Source organism: Myxine glutinosa, chromosome 1, assembly GCF_964187855.1.
Source record: "Myxine glutinosa chromosome 1, kmMyxGlut1.1, whole genome shotgun sequence".
Lineage (NCBI taxonomy): Eukaryota > Metazoa > Chordata > Myxini > Myxiniformes > Myxinidae > Myxine > Myxine glutinosa.
Genome location: NC_136261.1, coordinates 311,329,509 through 311,346,355, shown reverse-complemented (window position 1 = coordinate 311,346,355; position 16,847 = coordinate 311,329,509).

The window sequence follows — 16,847 nt, the reverse complement described above, 5'->3', positions numbered from 1 at the left end:
TGCCTGTATCATCCTGAACTGAACACGCTACTATTATGGTCCATATACCTGAATCATCCTGAACTGAACATGCTACAATTATGGTCCATATGCCCGTATCATCCTTAACTGAGCACGCTACTATTATGGTCCATATGCCCGTATCATCCTGAACTGAGCACGCTAATATTATGGTCCATATGCCCGTATCATCCTGAACTGAGCACGCTACTATTATGGTCATATGCCCGTATGATCCTGAACTGAACATGCTACGATTATGGTCCATATGCCCATATCATCCTGAAATAAACACGCTACTGTTATGGTCCATATACGTGTATGATCCTGAACTAAACACGCCACTATTATGGTCCATATACCCGTATCAATCCGTATCATCCTGAACTGAACATGCTACTATTATGGTCCATATACCCGTATCATCCTGAACTGAGCACGCTACTATTATGGTCCATATGCCCATATGGTCCTGAACTGAACAGGCTACCATTATGGTCCATATGCCCGTATGATCCTGAACTGAACATGCTACTATTATGGTCCATATGCATGTATGATCCTGAACTGAGCACGCTACTATTATGGTCCATATGCCCGTATCATCCTGAACTGAACATGCTACTATTATGGTCCATATGCACGTTTGATCCTGAACTGAGCACGCTACTATTATGGTCCATATGCCTGTATCATCCTGAACTGAGCATGCTACTATTATGGTCCATATGCCCATATCATCCGGAACTGAGCACGCTGCTATTATGGTCCATATGCCCATATCAGCCTGAACTGAACATGCTACTATAATGGTCCATATGCCCGTATCATCCTGAACTGAACATGCCACTATTATGGTCCATAAGCCCAAATCATCCTGACCTAAACACACTACTATTATGGTCCATATACCTGTATCATCCTGACCTGAACACGCTACTATTATGGTTCTTATGCCCGTATGATCCTGAACTGAACATGCTACCATTATGGTCCATATGCCCGTATGATCCTGAACTGAACATGCTACTATTATGGTCCATATGCACGTATGATCCTGAACTGAGCACGCTACTATTATGGTCCATATGCCCATATCATCCTGAACTGAACATGCTACTATTATGGTCCATATGCATGTATGATCCTGAACTGACCACGCTACTATTATGGTCCATATGCCTGTATCATCCTGAACTAAGCATGCTACTATTATGGTCCATATGCCCGTATCATCCGGAACTGAGCACGCTGCTATTATGGTCCATATGCCCATATCAGCCTGAACTGAACATGCTTCTATAATGGTGCATATGCCCGTATCATCCTGAACTGAACATGCCACTATTATGGTCCATATGCCCATATCATCCTGAACTAAACACGCTACTATTATGGTCCATATACCCATATCATCCTGACCTGAACCCGCTACTATTATGTTCCATATACCCGTATGATCCTGAACTGAACATGCTACTATAATGGTCCATATACCCGAGTCATCCTGAACTGAGCATGCTACTATTATGGTCCATATACCCTTATGATCCTGAACTGAACATGCTACTATTATGGTCCATATACCTGTATCATCCTGAACTGAAGACGCTACTATTATGGTCCTTATGCCGGTATCATCCTGAACTGAACACGCTACTATTATGGTCCATATACCGGTATCAACCTGAACTAAATACGCTACTATTATGGTCCATATGCCGGTATCATCCTGAACTAAACACGCTACTATTATGGTCCTTATGCCGGTATCATCCTGAACTGAACACGCTACTATTATGGTCCATATACCGGTATCAACCTGAACTAAACACGCTACTATTATGGTCCATATGCCGGTATCATCCTGAACTGAACGCGCTACTATTGTGGTCCATATGCCGGTATCATCCTGAACTGAACACGCTACTATTATGGTCCATATACCCGTGTCAACCTGAACTAAACACGCTACTATTATGGTCCATATGCCGGTATCATCCTGAACTAAACACGCTACTATTATGGTCCACGTACCCGTATCATCCTGAACTGAACACGCTACTATTATGGTCCATATGCCGGTATCATCCTGAACTGAACACGCTACTATTATGGTCCATATACCCGTGTCAATCTGAACTAAACACGCTACTATTATGGTCCATATGCCGGTATCATCCTGAACTAAACACGCTACTATTATGGTCCACGTACCCGTATCATCCTGAACTGAACACGCTACTATTATGGTCCATATGCCGGTATCATCCTGAACTGAACACGCTACTATTATGGTCCATATACCCGTCAACCTGAACTAAACACGCCACTATTATGGTCCATATACCCGTGTCATCCTGAACTGAACACGCTACTATTATGGTCCACGTACCCGTATCATCCTGAACTGAACACGCTACTATTATGGTCCATATACCCGTGTCAACCTGAACTAAACACGCCACTATTATGGTCCATATGCCCGTATCATCCTGAACTAAACACGCTACTGTTATGGTCCATATGCCGGTATCATCCTGAACTAAACACGCTACTATTATGGTACATATGCCGGTATCATCCTGAACTAAACACGCTACTATTATGGTACATATGCCGGTATCATCCTGAACTAAACACGCTACTATTATGGTCCATGCAGTGCCGGATTAAGCCTCGGCTGGCCCTAAGGCACATTTTGAAATTTTAGAGAATGGCCTGAACAATTTAAATTAGATCTCGGGCTCATGGAAATGGACCCCATACCAAAGATGAACTGATTCATGAACAATATATTTAATACAAAAAAGGACAAATATTTAATGTGAAAAGGAACTACTTTCAAACTAGTTTAGTCTATACAATTTGCAGTGTATGAATATATGCATGACAAAACACGCACAGATTTGGCACTTTGCTTTACAGTTTACTAGACCTTAGATTGTAACCTTGCGCGCGTTTACAACTGCAAACTCTTCAATTACGGAACTGAAGTCCAGTTCTCGGAGCAAATCACTTTCAATGCACAAAAGGGCCAACGCACCAAGACGCTGTTGATGCATGGTAGAACGCTTCACATCTTTGATTCTCTTTAGCTGCGAAAATGAGCGTTCTCCTGAGCAATTGGTGGCCATCAGTGCTAAGTATATTCGGAGAGCCACTGCAGTGTTTGGAAAGGCTGCATGAACTCCAGTGGTGTGCAGCAGCACAAACATATGCTGTGCCTGTGCACACCCTGTTGAGGGGGAACTTGAGGGCAGTTGGTCTTTATACCAGCAAATGAACTGACGGAACTCTGACGCAAAATCAGTATTCAATTCAATCAGTCTTCGACAGGATTAACTGTGGGGGATGTTGAAGGGGAGTCCTTAGTTGAATCTATATCATCATCACCACCAACACCAGCATCTTTCTCCACCACATGGAAAAACGATGTCAATTTATGAGTCGTCTTGAGTAGTTGATCACCCTTATGCTTCTTTTCTTCAACTCCTGAGCTCGCTCCCAGCCACCTTTGCGTCCTGACATAACAATGGATTGAATCTGCAAATAGAACATCAGATGTATAAGTTTTAAAACCTTTTATTATAAAATACAAACCACATTAAACACTATACAGTGATGTAGCGCACCTTGAAAATATTTGCGAAAATTGAGATACATATATTACCCTGGCAGGGACAGAAATTAGAAATAATTTGTTTAAAATAATAAAAATTGTCGAAAACTGCTTGTCCATTTTTGTGGCCCGAATTTTTGGCTGGCCCTAAGGCACATGCCTTGTCTGCCTAATGGTTAATCCGGCAATGGGTCCACGTACCCGTATCATCCTGAACTGAAGAAAGGTGCACTCCTGTGCAGCTAAAGCGTAACTTATATGAGCAGCAACAGACAGAAAGGGAAACTGTGGGAGCCTTTTCTATGGGATTTGTTGAAATTAGCCGATAGCTTTTCGAGGAAAGATCCCTTTTTTGATAACTGAGAAAGACAGGATATTGAGAGAAGTACTCAGTGAAAATGTAAATGATAAGCATCTTCAGAGGGAGTTCAAGAAATCCATCAGAATGGATGACACCATGAGCTTTTCATCGCTTTGGATGAAAGCCAGTAGGTGGTCTGAAGAAGATGAAGATCCAAAGACAAAGAGAGGGAGCCACACAACCGTCAAGGAAGTGGAGATGGACAACAACCGAACACGACTGCCTATAACAGCAGAGTGATCTCCCTTTATCGCCAAGACGGACGACCAACTAGACAGACTCTCCCAACATGTTGAGGATCTGGTGAAAATCCAAGCTGAACTGTTGGACTTATTGAAGCAACAGAATCAGGAAGGGATTAGTTGGTCCTTTTAGAGAAGAAAGTGTTGACGGAAAAAAGCCGTCTGATCCAAAATTGTCCATAAGAGATGTTGGTGATCAGCTGTTTTAAAGACCTGGAGGGAGGAGTGGGATTGAAGAAAGTGAGGGAGTTTGTTCCAGAGGTGGGAGAAAAGAGGAGGAAAGCTATTGGAGAAGACGAAGGATTTGGTGTCAGAAGTGATGATTGATTCCATGACTTTGCTGATAATTGGGAGAAGGCTCATTGGTGTGTAGTTGCTAGGATCTGTTTTTCCACCTTTTTGTGTAAAGCGGTGATGTTGGCTGATTTCCAAGCAGATGGCAGATGGCCTTGAGCAAAAGAGAGGGTGAAGAGAACAGAGAGGGGGAGTGGAAGAGCGGCAGAGCAGGATTTTAGGACCCGTGAGCTGATGCCGTCTGGTCCAGTTGCAGAATCAGAGTTGAGGATTGACAGAGACGTCTCCACCTTGTCAGGAGAGAAGGACACAAAGTCCAGGAGCAGCAGAGTACGACTGGGTAAGGTGGGTACAGAGAGGGATGGGTTTGGGACACAAGATTTTGAGGCAAACACAGAGTTGAGGCATTCAGCTTTTTCACGTGCGGAGTCAGCTGTGTAGCCATTTGAGGTAGGGGAGGGAATGGAGGGGGAACAAACACCAGAAACAGATTTGACCAGATGCCACCAGGATTTGGATGAGGGAAGACAGGTTTGAGAGTTCAGTCTTTAGAGTAGAGATATATTGTTTCCTGGCTCTCCTGAGGGTGTACACACACTTGTTTCGGGCTTTGTGAAAGGAACTGAGATTTCCTTCAGTTGGATTTGCTTTCCAGAAAGCGAAGGCAAATTGTTTCATGGCAACTGCCTCACCACAAGATAAAGGGGGGGTACCATGGATGGGAGGAAGGGTATGACAACTGAAGACGAGATGGGATAAATCTGTGCATGAGAGAGAGCAATTTACTTTGGAAGAATTCCCAGGATGAGTTGATGTCAGAGGTGGTAGAGATGGGAGACCAGTCCAGATGATTGATGGCTGTTTGAAGACCGTGCCAGTCAGTCTGAGTGAAATGCCAGACTCGTCGACGCTGAGGAGGCTCTCTGAGAATGGCCAGAGAGATGTCCACTTAAACAAGCAAATGATCAGAAGAACCGATTGGAGCAGAAGAAGAGCAGCAGACATTTGCAGGGAAGTTAGTCATAACCAAGTCTAGAAGAGAAGCTGCTCCGTTGACTGAGATCCTGGTCGGGAAATTGACAGATTGTGTCAGTCCCAGTGAGTCACAGAAGTCCAGTCCATTTCTTTCCTTTACATATCGTTGACCCTTATATTTTGAAAAATGTAATTAATGTCGATGTGTCTTCATCTATTGTAACCTGTGGCGTGTCGTCTTAAATGCGGAAAACTAGAAAGGTCTTTCAAAGATGTGCTGGTCTTGAAAAAGGAGCATTGTGGAAACTTTATAGTGAAGGAATGATGAGATTTCGGCCAACTTCTCGATAAAAATGGTATTATGTCAGCATGCTTCATTAGGTAAATATAGATCAACAAATTTGACTCTTTACAATCACATAAATTCATCCCTACAAAAAAAAAAAATTCATATATATATATAGTAGTTGAAAATAATCGTGGAATTACAAACAATTCGAAGATTTAATCCAACAGTAATAAAGATCTTGCTGTCACGTGACGACATGTGATCGATTAAACCCAAATTACAACAAGCTATACAAACCTGATGGTTGTGCAATTTCTGGAAACAATCACAGCAGAGCAGGATCTCAGCGACATCAGCAGTGTCATGATTTGTGGTGTTTCTGCCCAGGTTGTTGCTGAATGCGGTGGTTACACTTGTCCATCAAAACTGTCCAACTGTTTCAAGGTTTTCCAGGAATCTCACATTTGCATAAATAGCAAATTTTTCCCTCGTTAACTCCATCCACCCCAAACCCTCCTCATTCCAAATTTCCAGTTTTTCCCTCCTGAGAGTTTCCTTATGTATCCATCTCATCCATCCCATGCATCCTCTCCTGTCCCCCATTCCTCCCCACATCCATTGTTTGTCGAGGTCTTCCTCTGTGTTGTCCTTTAACTTTGCTGTTGGTGTTTCCCTCGTCCCTCTATTGTTCCTTTTGTCCTGTTACATCCTGATCCGTTCAGTGCACTAGCACTAGCTCTTACATGAGCCTCGACTATGGATACAAAGAAACATCTTCTCCATCGGAAAGCGCAATTCCAGTTACTAACCGGTCATGATTGATGGCTTCCATAAACTTGTATTTATTGATCAATGGCATCGTCTTTCTTTTGTATGCGGTACTTGGCTGCAGGTAGCACCATCTGGTAGGCGACACCCCGACAGTGCATCTGACGCAGTGCCCCCAGTAGGTTAGAGCAGGAAATTTTTAACTCGCCTACTCTTCGCGAAGGACACTGTGGGATCTTTAAAGTCCACCAACTAATGGCGGCAGATCACATATCAGTTTAACGTACAGTTTGACGTCCATCCATGAACTGAGATGAACACTTGGACAATGTTTTGAAGAGACCTCAAACTTCACTTGGGGGTAATGTTACCCGAGATGGGAGTTTGCCCAAGACAGGAAATTGTATCATTTTTCTTCCACTATCACCGCAATTAGATGGAATTTAAAATAATAATGAAACTTAAGAAGGTAGAAACTTCCATAACTTTAATACATTCAAATCTCTTCTGCTTGTTCGGATTTTTAATTGATTGGATTCAATTGATTTGAATTGATTGGTTGGAAACAAATTTTATTGATTGGATTTGATTTGAAATCATTTCAAATTTGATTTTCATTTAGATTTTGGAATTTTTGGAATTTTGATTTTAATTTTTGGAATTTCATTTGATTTTTTGGGGAATTTGAATTTAAATTTGATTTCAAATTTCAAATAAAAAAATTTAAAAATCCCAATTTCCCATCTTGGGCATCTTTGTTCACCTTCCCCGAAGTAAAAAGATAAAATTTTCACAAACTCTTTATTGGTTGTTGTAAATGTTTTCATATTCTGCCAACGAAATTTTGAAGATCATTAAATGAAACGTGTGTTTCGTCTGTATAATTATGTTTCCATCCAAATTTGGAGCACATAGAGAAAATGTACCTTGTTTCTGACCTTATAAAGTGTTTTAGTTCAAAGGAATCATTTTAACAGTTCAGTGGCATCTGGTATTTGTTACCTCTGATACCGAATGTAGATGGAGGTTATGTTTTCACCCCTGTCTGCTTGTTTGTCTGTCGAAAATCAATCAATCAAAAATGGTTTATTAAAAGCATGTCTGCCAGCCAATGGCTGAACTACACACGCATACATCTCACTATAATTCACCAAATGTCTGTCTGTCTATCTATCTATCTGTTCCCAGGTACCGCAAAAACGCTGAACCGATCGCAACGAAATTGTGGGTGGGTAATCCTGGGACCCCCTGGAGTAAAATAGGCTACAAGAAACTACAAGAACAATGTAGTTTCTTCTTCTTCATAATATAGTCTCGAACTTTTTAAAGACAAACTTAATACAAGGAACTTGGGCACAGGAGATCAATTGGTACATCCTGCCCGTGCTCTATAAACATCACATCAATTCAACGTTATCAGTTTATCATAGGAGGAAGAGGAGGAAAACAGAGGGGCATAAGTTGCAGGGAAATTATCCAAGGAGTTTTGGAGGAAGTTGAGTGATGGTGAAGGAGGTTGTGTAGGGTAAAGAATTAATCAACTCTGAAAATACTTTCATCTTTCGACAGCACCCACTCATAGTCATGGCAATCATTATATATTGTTACGGTTTCCGCCGCCCTTCCTGCCCTTACCAAGGGGAGATTAAGACCCTTGTTATTTTTGGGTCGGCGCAACCCCGAGAGACTTGAATAGCCCCTCCCGGGCAAACGCAAGGTAGGGTTTCGGGACAATTCTCGCACGGACCTAAATACCTGCGCCGCCACCGAAGCGGGGAATGAAGCCTCGCACGAGCCATGCGTAAATTGAGTACACCGAGCGGATTGCGTACCACGTGGTCCATGCAGTTACCTTTGGTATTGGAACCCGATTCAAGCAGTTATATTCGTACCACGCTTAGTCAATGATGGAAAGGACGAGATGGTCGAATAAAGGAAGAACACAGGTTTATTTACTATTTACACAATGTACAATGATTCGGTAGAAGAAGAGAGACACAGAGCAGCCTTAATCAGTCTTATACTTATCCCCAGACACGGGCCCGATCACACTCACAGAGGGAAAATGAAGGTAGGATGATGTTCACTCGCTGCATTGGTCGTCCAGGAACGGCTTCGCCCGGCGTGGCTCTCCACGGTCACAGCACGTCCCGCGATGAAGTCAAGCAGGCGGTGGGAGGGATCCTTGCAGCGCGTCTCTTGAACAAAGAGCAGATGAGGCAGGCAGGAGGGAAATGTACGCTTCTCTCGCCATGCTTAGCGGTTTTCCACAGCGCGTTTAGTTGCGAAAGCGCTATCACTCGCATAACCCAATAGAGGCTCTGCCTCAAGCTCAACCGAGCATTTAATTGGTAAGAGTGCTTATAGCTTGGTTCATGCGCGTCTTCTCTCAGAACTCGTAAACTTGCTCAACACTCACAGAACTTCGAACTTGTTCAAGCGCCTCCATCCACAGAACTGCTCAAGCTCAACACCCAGCGCATGCCCTCCTCACAACTTGTAACTCATCAAGCTTATCACCCATCTCATAACTGAGGTCGGGGGCTTCACGCAACCGGTTATATGGCCAACCCCCTTAGCCCTCTCAAATGTTCCAACCACGGCCTGTGACGCAGTGCCGCAGCCACTCCCTTCGAGCCCTGATTGGCGGCTCGCGCTTACCGTCAGCTTCTCCTCCGCCCTCCTTCGGTCTTGCCTCGATTTGCCAGGCCTGTCTCGTGTTAATTTGCGCCAAAAAGCCAAAGGTGGCATAAGGAGGCATAAGGCAGCATAAGGCAAAAGAGGCGGCATAAGGCAGGAAAGGACCTAACTCTCATTATTCCACTCAACGCAAAACTAACACAGGAAAAGGACTATGCTTACACATACTAAGAAATAACTGAACTATCGCGAGGCTATGTGTTGTAGTGTGACTAACTATGAGGGGGAAAATTAACCTTTATTGTACAAACTCAAAACCGCAACAATATACACCTTTATAGCCATCAATACTGTAGCTGTACCTACCAGTCCTGCAAATCTCCACGTACACATTTATCCTCAATGTTTCGAGGAGCCTTCCCATGGCATGTCCTGGAGTGAATGTCCAAGTGATCTGAGGAATCTTACTATAATTCACCAAATGTTTGTCTGTCCATCTGTCCCCAGGTACCGCAAAAACAGCTGAACCGATCGCAACGAAATTTTGGGTGGGTAACCCTGGGACCCACTGGAGTCAAATAGGCTATATTGTTTTTCCATTTTTTCCCCAATTTTCCAATTTTTCCAATTTCCAATTTTACCAAACACGATGGAATAATATTTACCGATATGAACAGTGATGTGGCTTTTATTGAAATTCTACAAATACTGTTTAGATTTTGATGATTTGCGTGTGATATGATTTAACGGATGTTTATATAAATCGTTTAAAATAAAAAAAACCCTTCAATTTCTGATATTTTGCCTTTTCATTTGGGCCTCCCAATTGAAGCCCCGCCCATAGGGTGGGTACCGTTGCTAGTGCTCATAATTTACAATCAATAATTGCTTCGGATATATATATATACGATATATAAATCTTGCTGTCAGATTAAATAATCTTGTCTACAGATTTCAACTCTTTAACTTTATTCTGTAAATATATATATTCTGTAAATATATATACAGAATAAAGTTAAAGAGTTGAAATAACAAAAAAAATGTAGAATTAAACAAGCAGACTTCAAACAGAAGTTGTCGGTGAACAAACTATCTCGAAACGATATGGACGGATTTAAACAAAACTTGGTGGACAGATTGTGTGTGTGACAAAGACGAATCGATTTGATTTTGGTGAAGATCTGAATATGGATTCGGATACGATAATTATTTAATTTTTGAAGTGAGTCTTCACCAATGGGTAATCGGGCCAAAAACGATACATACAGGACATCTCAAAAAGTTATGGACAGATTCCTACAAACTTGGTGGACAGATTGGGTGTGTGACAAGGAAGAACTGAGTCAAATTTGGTGAGATTCGAATTCCGGAATCGAATCGGAGAATGTTTTTAGTGATACTTCACCATTGGATGATAGGGCTAAAAACGATATATAGCACGATATTTCAAAAACTTGTGGACAAATTATGACAAAACTTGGTGGAGTTGTTTCGGCGACAAGAACAAGTCGATCAGAGTTTGGTGCATGTTCGAATCCAGATCCGGCCTATCAGTGGGATACAAAACATAAACTGTACAGCCTGGTGGAGGTGAGCGCTCTACCGGGTGCCCTTCTATGTTAAGAGAATGTAAAAAGGTTTGATGCACCACATCAATGGCATTCCGATGGTTTCAGTTGTATATCACATTGGAAGTAGGTTTCCAGGAGAAGTCACCATCGACAAAATCGATACCCGTGTAGGACCTGCTGAAAAGGACAAAAAAACAAACTAACGTCCCTTATCACCCATCTATCTCAACTGTAATAACACCCAAGCTACTTCCTCTTCGAAAATGGCGAGATGTAAGGACAGTAAAGCAGGGATGAAGCAGAAGTTTAAAATCAGTCACAGGAATGAAGGCGACTGGCTGCCTGAGTTGGGCAGTGTTACTGTACGATGCAAATTCAAGGCTGCCCGTTATTCTACCGGGAAACTAATTACCAGCAGCCCGGCCTGGCAGCCCCCATCCTCCGTCCTGCAGGCCTGGCTGCAGCCTGAGATAAGGCCTCAGCAAATCACTTCCGATTTATCAGGCCGGAACATCGCATCGGCCCAGAGAAAGGAATCGATGGCCTTTTTGTTTGCGGCTCGCTGTGCACAATGCCTGGGATCAGATCCTCAGTGAATTTGCATGGAGCTCCCAGCCGAGCCAACAGCCAGGCCGCCTCGCCACGGCCTATCTCTCCATATCACAGGGACACACACACAAACACACCGTGAGGTAGGGATTTGAACCAGTCCTTCATGAGGAACATGTGCTTCATTCAGTGAGTAATGTAACTCATATTGTGCTATCACGTATCCTTTCACTCTTTCATGATGCTCTGGAGATGTTCGAAGGGATTCTGATTAGTGGGCTGTCTGGGACAGGAAAGATAGACGATAAAGGTCTCAGCCATATTCTGTAAAATGTATGTTGTGTGTCCTGAGACGTGGGGACGTGCTGCTGAACCTTGCTGTTCGGTGCTAGATCACGTGCACATATATCACATAATCTAAGAACCTTACATGTGGATCTATCGTGAGATCTTTTGACTGAGGAAATCGCACAGACATATCCAAGATTTTGAAAAAAAAGGAAAGGAAGAGGTGGGGTTCGGTAACCTCAAAAGTTTCCAAAAATAGGCAGCCATCACCAGAGTTGTGCAGCAATAATTCCCATATTCTGCCAACCAATGTCTCCACCCATAATTCCTATAGAAAATGTAGAAAGATATATATATATATATATATATATATATATATATATATATATATATATATATATATATATATATATATATATATATATATATATATATATATATATATATATGTATATATATTGTTACGGTTTTTAGTACCGGCACTTGTAAATAATAATCCATGGTAAATAATTCCCTGTAAATATTCCCATCTTCTAAAGGTTAAAGGTCGCACCCTAATTAGTCCACATACAACACGTCGGGCACCATAGGAACTCTAGTTATTTCATTAGTATGTGTTTTAGGTAAGGCTCTGTTTCCAATAGTTTGAATCTGCGTTGCATTAATTAAATAAGATAGGTCCTTCAATCCCATTCATTTTGCGGCTTGACTCTCTCCAAATTGTGGTACGCGCCTCTGCTCGCCCAGCAGCGTTCGCTGCCTGGCTCAAAACGCCATTACGCACGCGGTCATGCTGGAGAAGAAGGGCGGAGCGCCGGGAGGAGGCGTGGCCCCCCCTGTCAACTCGTCATCAAAGGTGGAGCCAGCGAGCCCTCGCCAACCAACCAGGGCTGAGGTGAGCTCGCCTGTGGGCGTAGCCCTATGAAGCGCGGCTTAATCTGGACCAGCGTTATATAACCGCGAGCGCAGAGCCCTTTGACGGACTACTTGTTGGACTACTTCTCGCCACGGACTTCTTGCTGGAGCTGTGCGTAAAACTTCCCCGGGGACTTCTGTTGAACATCGGCACGTCATGAACGTTGAGAAAGAGAAAGCCAAATACCCTCCCCGATATATGAACCCCGACAAATAAGGTCCGCTCGGGTTCCAACGATATACGAGCAGCGCTGCCTGCCAGGTTTCGCCGCGGAACTGGAGCGTGGATCGGAATCGGAGCGTGGACCGGGGTGGAGCGTGGATCGGAGCCGGGGCCCACGCTGTCCATCTGCTTGGACCTTCCTTCCCTGCCATCATTACCCTTACGTGTAAGTCTGTTTGTGTCGTCCTGGGGCGTGATAATTAAGACTGTTTAAGACTGCACTGTGTTCTGTTTCTTCTTCTTCCCTAGTACATTCTTACCCTTTCGTTTCCTCTTCAATTATTGTTGTAATAAATTCCTGTGTTCTTCCTTACCTTTTGGTTTCTGCTTTCATTCGATCGTCTTAGTCTTTTCTGTCCATTGGGTACCTGCGGCACGATTTGGCCAATCGCTCAGGATCCGGGTTAGTCCTTTTGTTAATGGCTCGGGCTTCGGATTGCTAACCGCTCGGCAAATTCCATCTTGTCCGCGGTCCGAGCGGGAATTATCTCCCTGCTTTGCGGTCGGATTGGCACTCAGGTATTTGGGACTCCATTGACCAATCACCCTGGCCAATCTCGGCCAGAAAGGAGCGTTATAATTTCCAGGATCGGGGGACGGCCAGCTTAAAAGCAACACCGAATCCGCAACAATATATATATATATATATATATATATATATATATGTTGTGAAAAACCAATCAGGTCCACACAACTTTAGTCCAACGGGTGGTTTAATTGCATTTAGATCATGACATCATCCTGTAAAGCAGGAAATACAATAAGTATACGATGTGACATCACATGGGACCATTCATAACATTCAATGCAAGCAAGCTGGATATTCTATGCAGGCGTACCGTTAGCGAGTCTACCAGATGTAACGTGTCACAGGAGAAGTCTCGGAGCACCGTCCGCAGCAGCGGGTCTTATAGTCACGCCCCTAGTGGTGTCAACGAGCAGCGAGCATCACCCCGGGTTCAGTACGAATACGATTTCACTACATTCTCCCCCCCGTCAGAATTATACGGCAGCGCGGCTAAAAGCGAGTGAGCGTCAGCACGAACAGGGTGCGGAACATCAGTCGACCCAACCGTATCGGGCCGGGCGGCGAATTTCTCTGCCAGCATGCGTCCGAAATTCCCCGGGTACGGCATCACGTATCCCTGTGTCCCCGGCGTCGGAGGCGCCATCAGGGTCGGGTGACGAAGGGGGTAACTCCACGTCGTCGGGCCCAGGTAGACGCGGCGAGGGAAGGGTCGGTAGACTTTCGGCGATGGGAGCGTCGGGAGAGGCCATAGTCTCATAGATGGGTTCGATCGGTTCGTCTGATTCCCTACTCAGGTCGGCGACCCCGCAAGGGGCAAGGTGACGGACGGAGACAGTAGTCTCACGACCATCAGTCGTCATCACACGAGCATGCTCAGGATTAGCCTGGAGAATCTGCACTTTGTCCACAAGGGGGTCGTACTTGCTCGCGCGAACCGCCCGTTTAAGGTAGGCCGGCCCGGGCCCAGCGAGCCAACTGGGCAAAGACCGTATACACCCCATGCTCCTGGGGTGGTGGAAAAGTCGCTCGTGGGGAGTTTGGTTGGTTGCCGTACACAGGAGAGCCCTGATCGAGTTCAACGCCGCAGGTAGCGACCAAGCCCATTTATCGAGGCCCCGGCCGAGTGTCCGGAGGTTGAGCATGACGGCCCTCCAGATAATCCCGTTGAAGCGTTCGATCTGCCCATTAGCCTGGGGTCTGTACGGCGTGGTGTAACTAGAAGCAATGTTATTTTGGAGCAGATAGCCGCGCTCCTCCTGAGACAAGAAGACCGCACCCCGGTCGGTATGGACATAGGCCGGGTAACCGAACATTGAGAACAAGTTCTGTAAGCATCGCATCACCGTGGCAGCAGTCATGTCCGCGCACGTATAAGCAAAGGGGAATCACGAGTACTCATCAACGATAGTGAGCAGATAGCGAGAGCCGCTCGACACTGGCAAGGGGCCCTTGAAATCCATCGCCAAGCGTTCCCACGGGCGCGTAGCCTTAACCAGAGTCCCCATGGGAGGGTTATAGAAACGCGGTTTGATTTCCGCGCAGATAGCGCAGTCGCGACAGATACGGCGGATATCATCAATCGAGTATGGGAGATTGCCACACCGCACAAAATGAGCGAAACGCGTTACGCCGGGATGGCCCGCAGTGGCATGCAGCACCCGTAGGCCCTCCAAAGAGGTGATACCCGCGCATGTAGCCGGTCGTGATAAGGCATCGGCGGCCCGGTTATCCTTCCCCGGGCGATATTTGATGGTGTAACAGAAGTCGGCGAGTTCGATACGCCAGCGAGTGATTTTCTCATTCTTAATGCGCTGGGCGTGTAAGGTGTCGTACATGAACGCAACGCTTTGCTGGTCCGTGATGATTTGGAAGCTCCGCCCGAGTAAGTATGGGCGCCATCGCCGAATAGACTCGACGATCGCATACGCTTCCTTTTCAACGGACGAGTGTCTCCGCTCAGCGGTGGTAAGAGTCCGTGAAAAGAAAGCCACGGGACGCCCCCCTTGGGAGAGGGTCGCCGCGATGGCCTGATCCGAGGCGTCACTTTCGAGGACGAAAGAGCCGCTCTTGTCGATTGTCGCCACGGCGGCTCGGGCGATGTCGGCCTTAAGGCCTTCAAAGGCCACCAATGCGGCCGGACTCAGGGGGAAGGTGTCGCAGGCCACGAGGGGGCGAAGTTTCGCGGAGAAACTTTGCACCCATTTGGAGTAATGGGCGAACAGCCCAAGGGCGCGCTTCAGGGACGCCCGATCACAGGGAGGGGCCATGTCGAGCAAAGGTCGCAGACGCTCCTTATCCGGAGCGACAGAGCCATGGGTCACGGTGTACCCCAGAAGATCTATCGTGCGTAGGGAGTATTGGCACTTATCCTCGTTCATAGTTAAGTGATACCTCTGCGCGACCTCAAGGAAGCGCTTCAGATTAGCATCATGGTGCCCTTGGTCATATCCACAAACCGTAAGATTATCGAGGTAGACGAAAACATCGGTTAAGTGCTCCCGCGCAACGAGGTCATCCATGGCCCTCTTGAAACAAGTGACCCCGTTCGTTACCCCAAAAGGCAATCGCGTAAATTGGTACAACCGCTGCCCCGACTCAAATGCGGTATAGATACGATCCACCCTAGAGATAGGGATCTGGTGGTACGCACTACGGAGATCGAGAGTGCTATAGACCGAATACTGGGACACCTGTTGCACCAGCGCGTCCATCCCCGGAAGGGGGTAGGCATCCAGCTGTGTAAAGTGGTTAATCGTTTGGGAATAGTCGATTACCATGCGTCTGCGATGGGCCTCGCTGCGCACCACCAAGACCTGGGCGCGCCACGGCGACCTACTAGGTTCTATGATGCCGTCTTTCAAGAGCTGAGCCGTTTCGTCCGCAATGAATTGCATGTCTGCGCGAGAGTAGCGCCGTGATTTCACCGCGACAGGGGTGCAGTCGGAGGTTAGATTGGGGAACAGCGAAAGCGGCTGGACGTCCATTTGCGCTAGGGCGCACACCGCAAGCGCGTCGTCCGCCCCCACAACAAGCGTGTCAGGCCCACCAAACTCCATTACCAGACGTCCATGCAGCTTAAGAAAATCGTGTCCTAACAGAATATCAGCACATAATGCGGGTAAAACCATAAGGTGTACATCAGGGAAAACCCGTCCCTTTAGCACAAGTTTCAATCGGCATTCCCCCTTCGTGCTGAGTCGAAGCCCCTGGGAAGCCATGAAGATCCGTCTCGTAGACCTCCAGATCCGCCATCCATGCCTGAGCACAAGTCGCTGGTCGATAAAACTATCCGTAGACCCTGTATCCACCAAGGCCCGAACACAATGGCCTTCGACCATGAGGGGAATAAGGGCTTGAGTCAGGCCAGACGAGGCTGCTGGGAGCGGGACTGAGCCCCCCGAATGGGTCGGACAAGCCGCGCGGGTGGATCCTATGCCAGCAGCAGTTTTGCGGTCGTGGCCGGAGTCTGTGTTGACCATGGGGAATCCATTAACGCCATCAGAGGGCTTTCCCAAGCATTCTGGTGTTTCGCGATTCAAAATCTGACAATTCTGACTGGAAAAGGCCTCCGTAGTATTTGA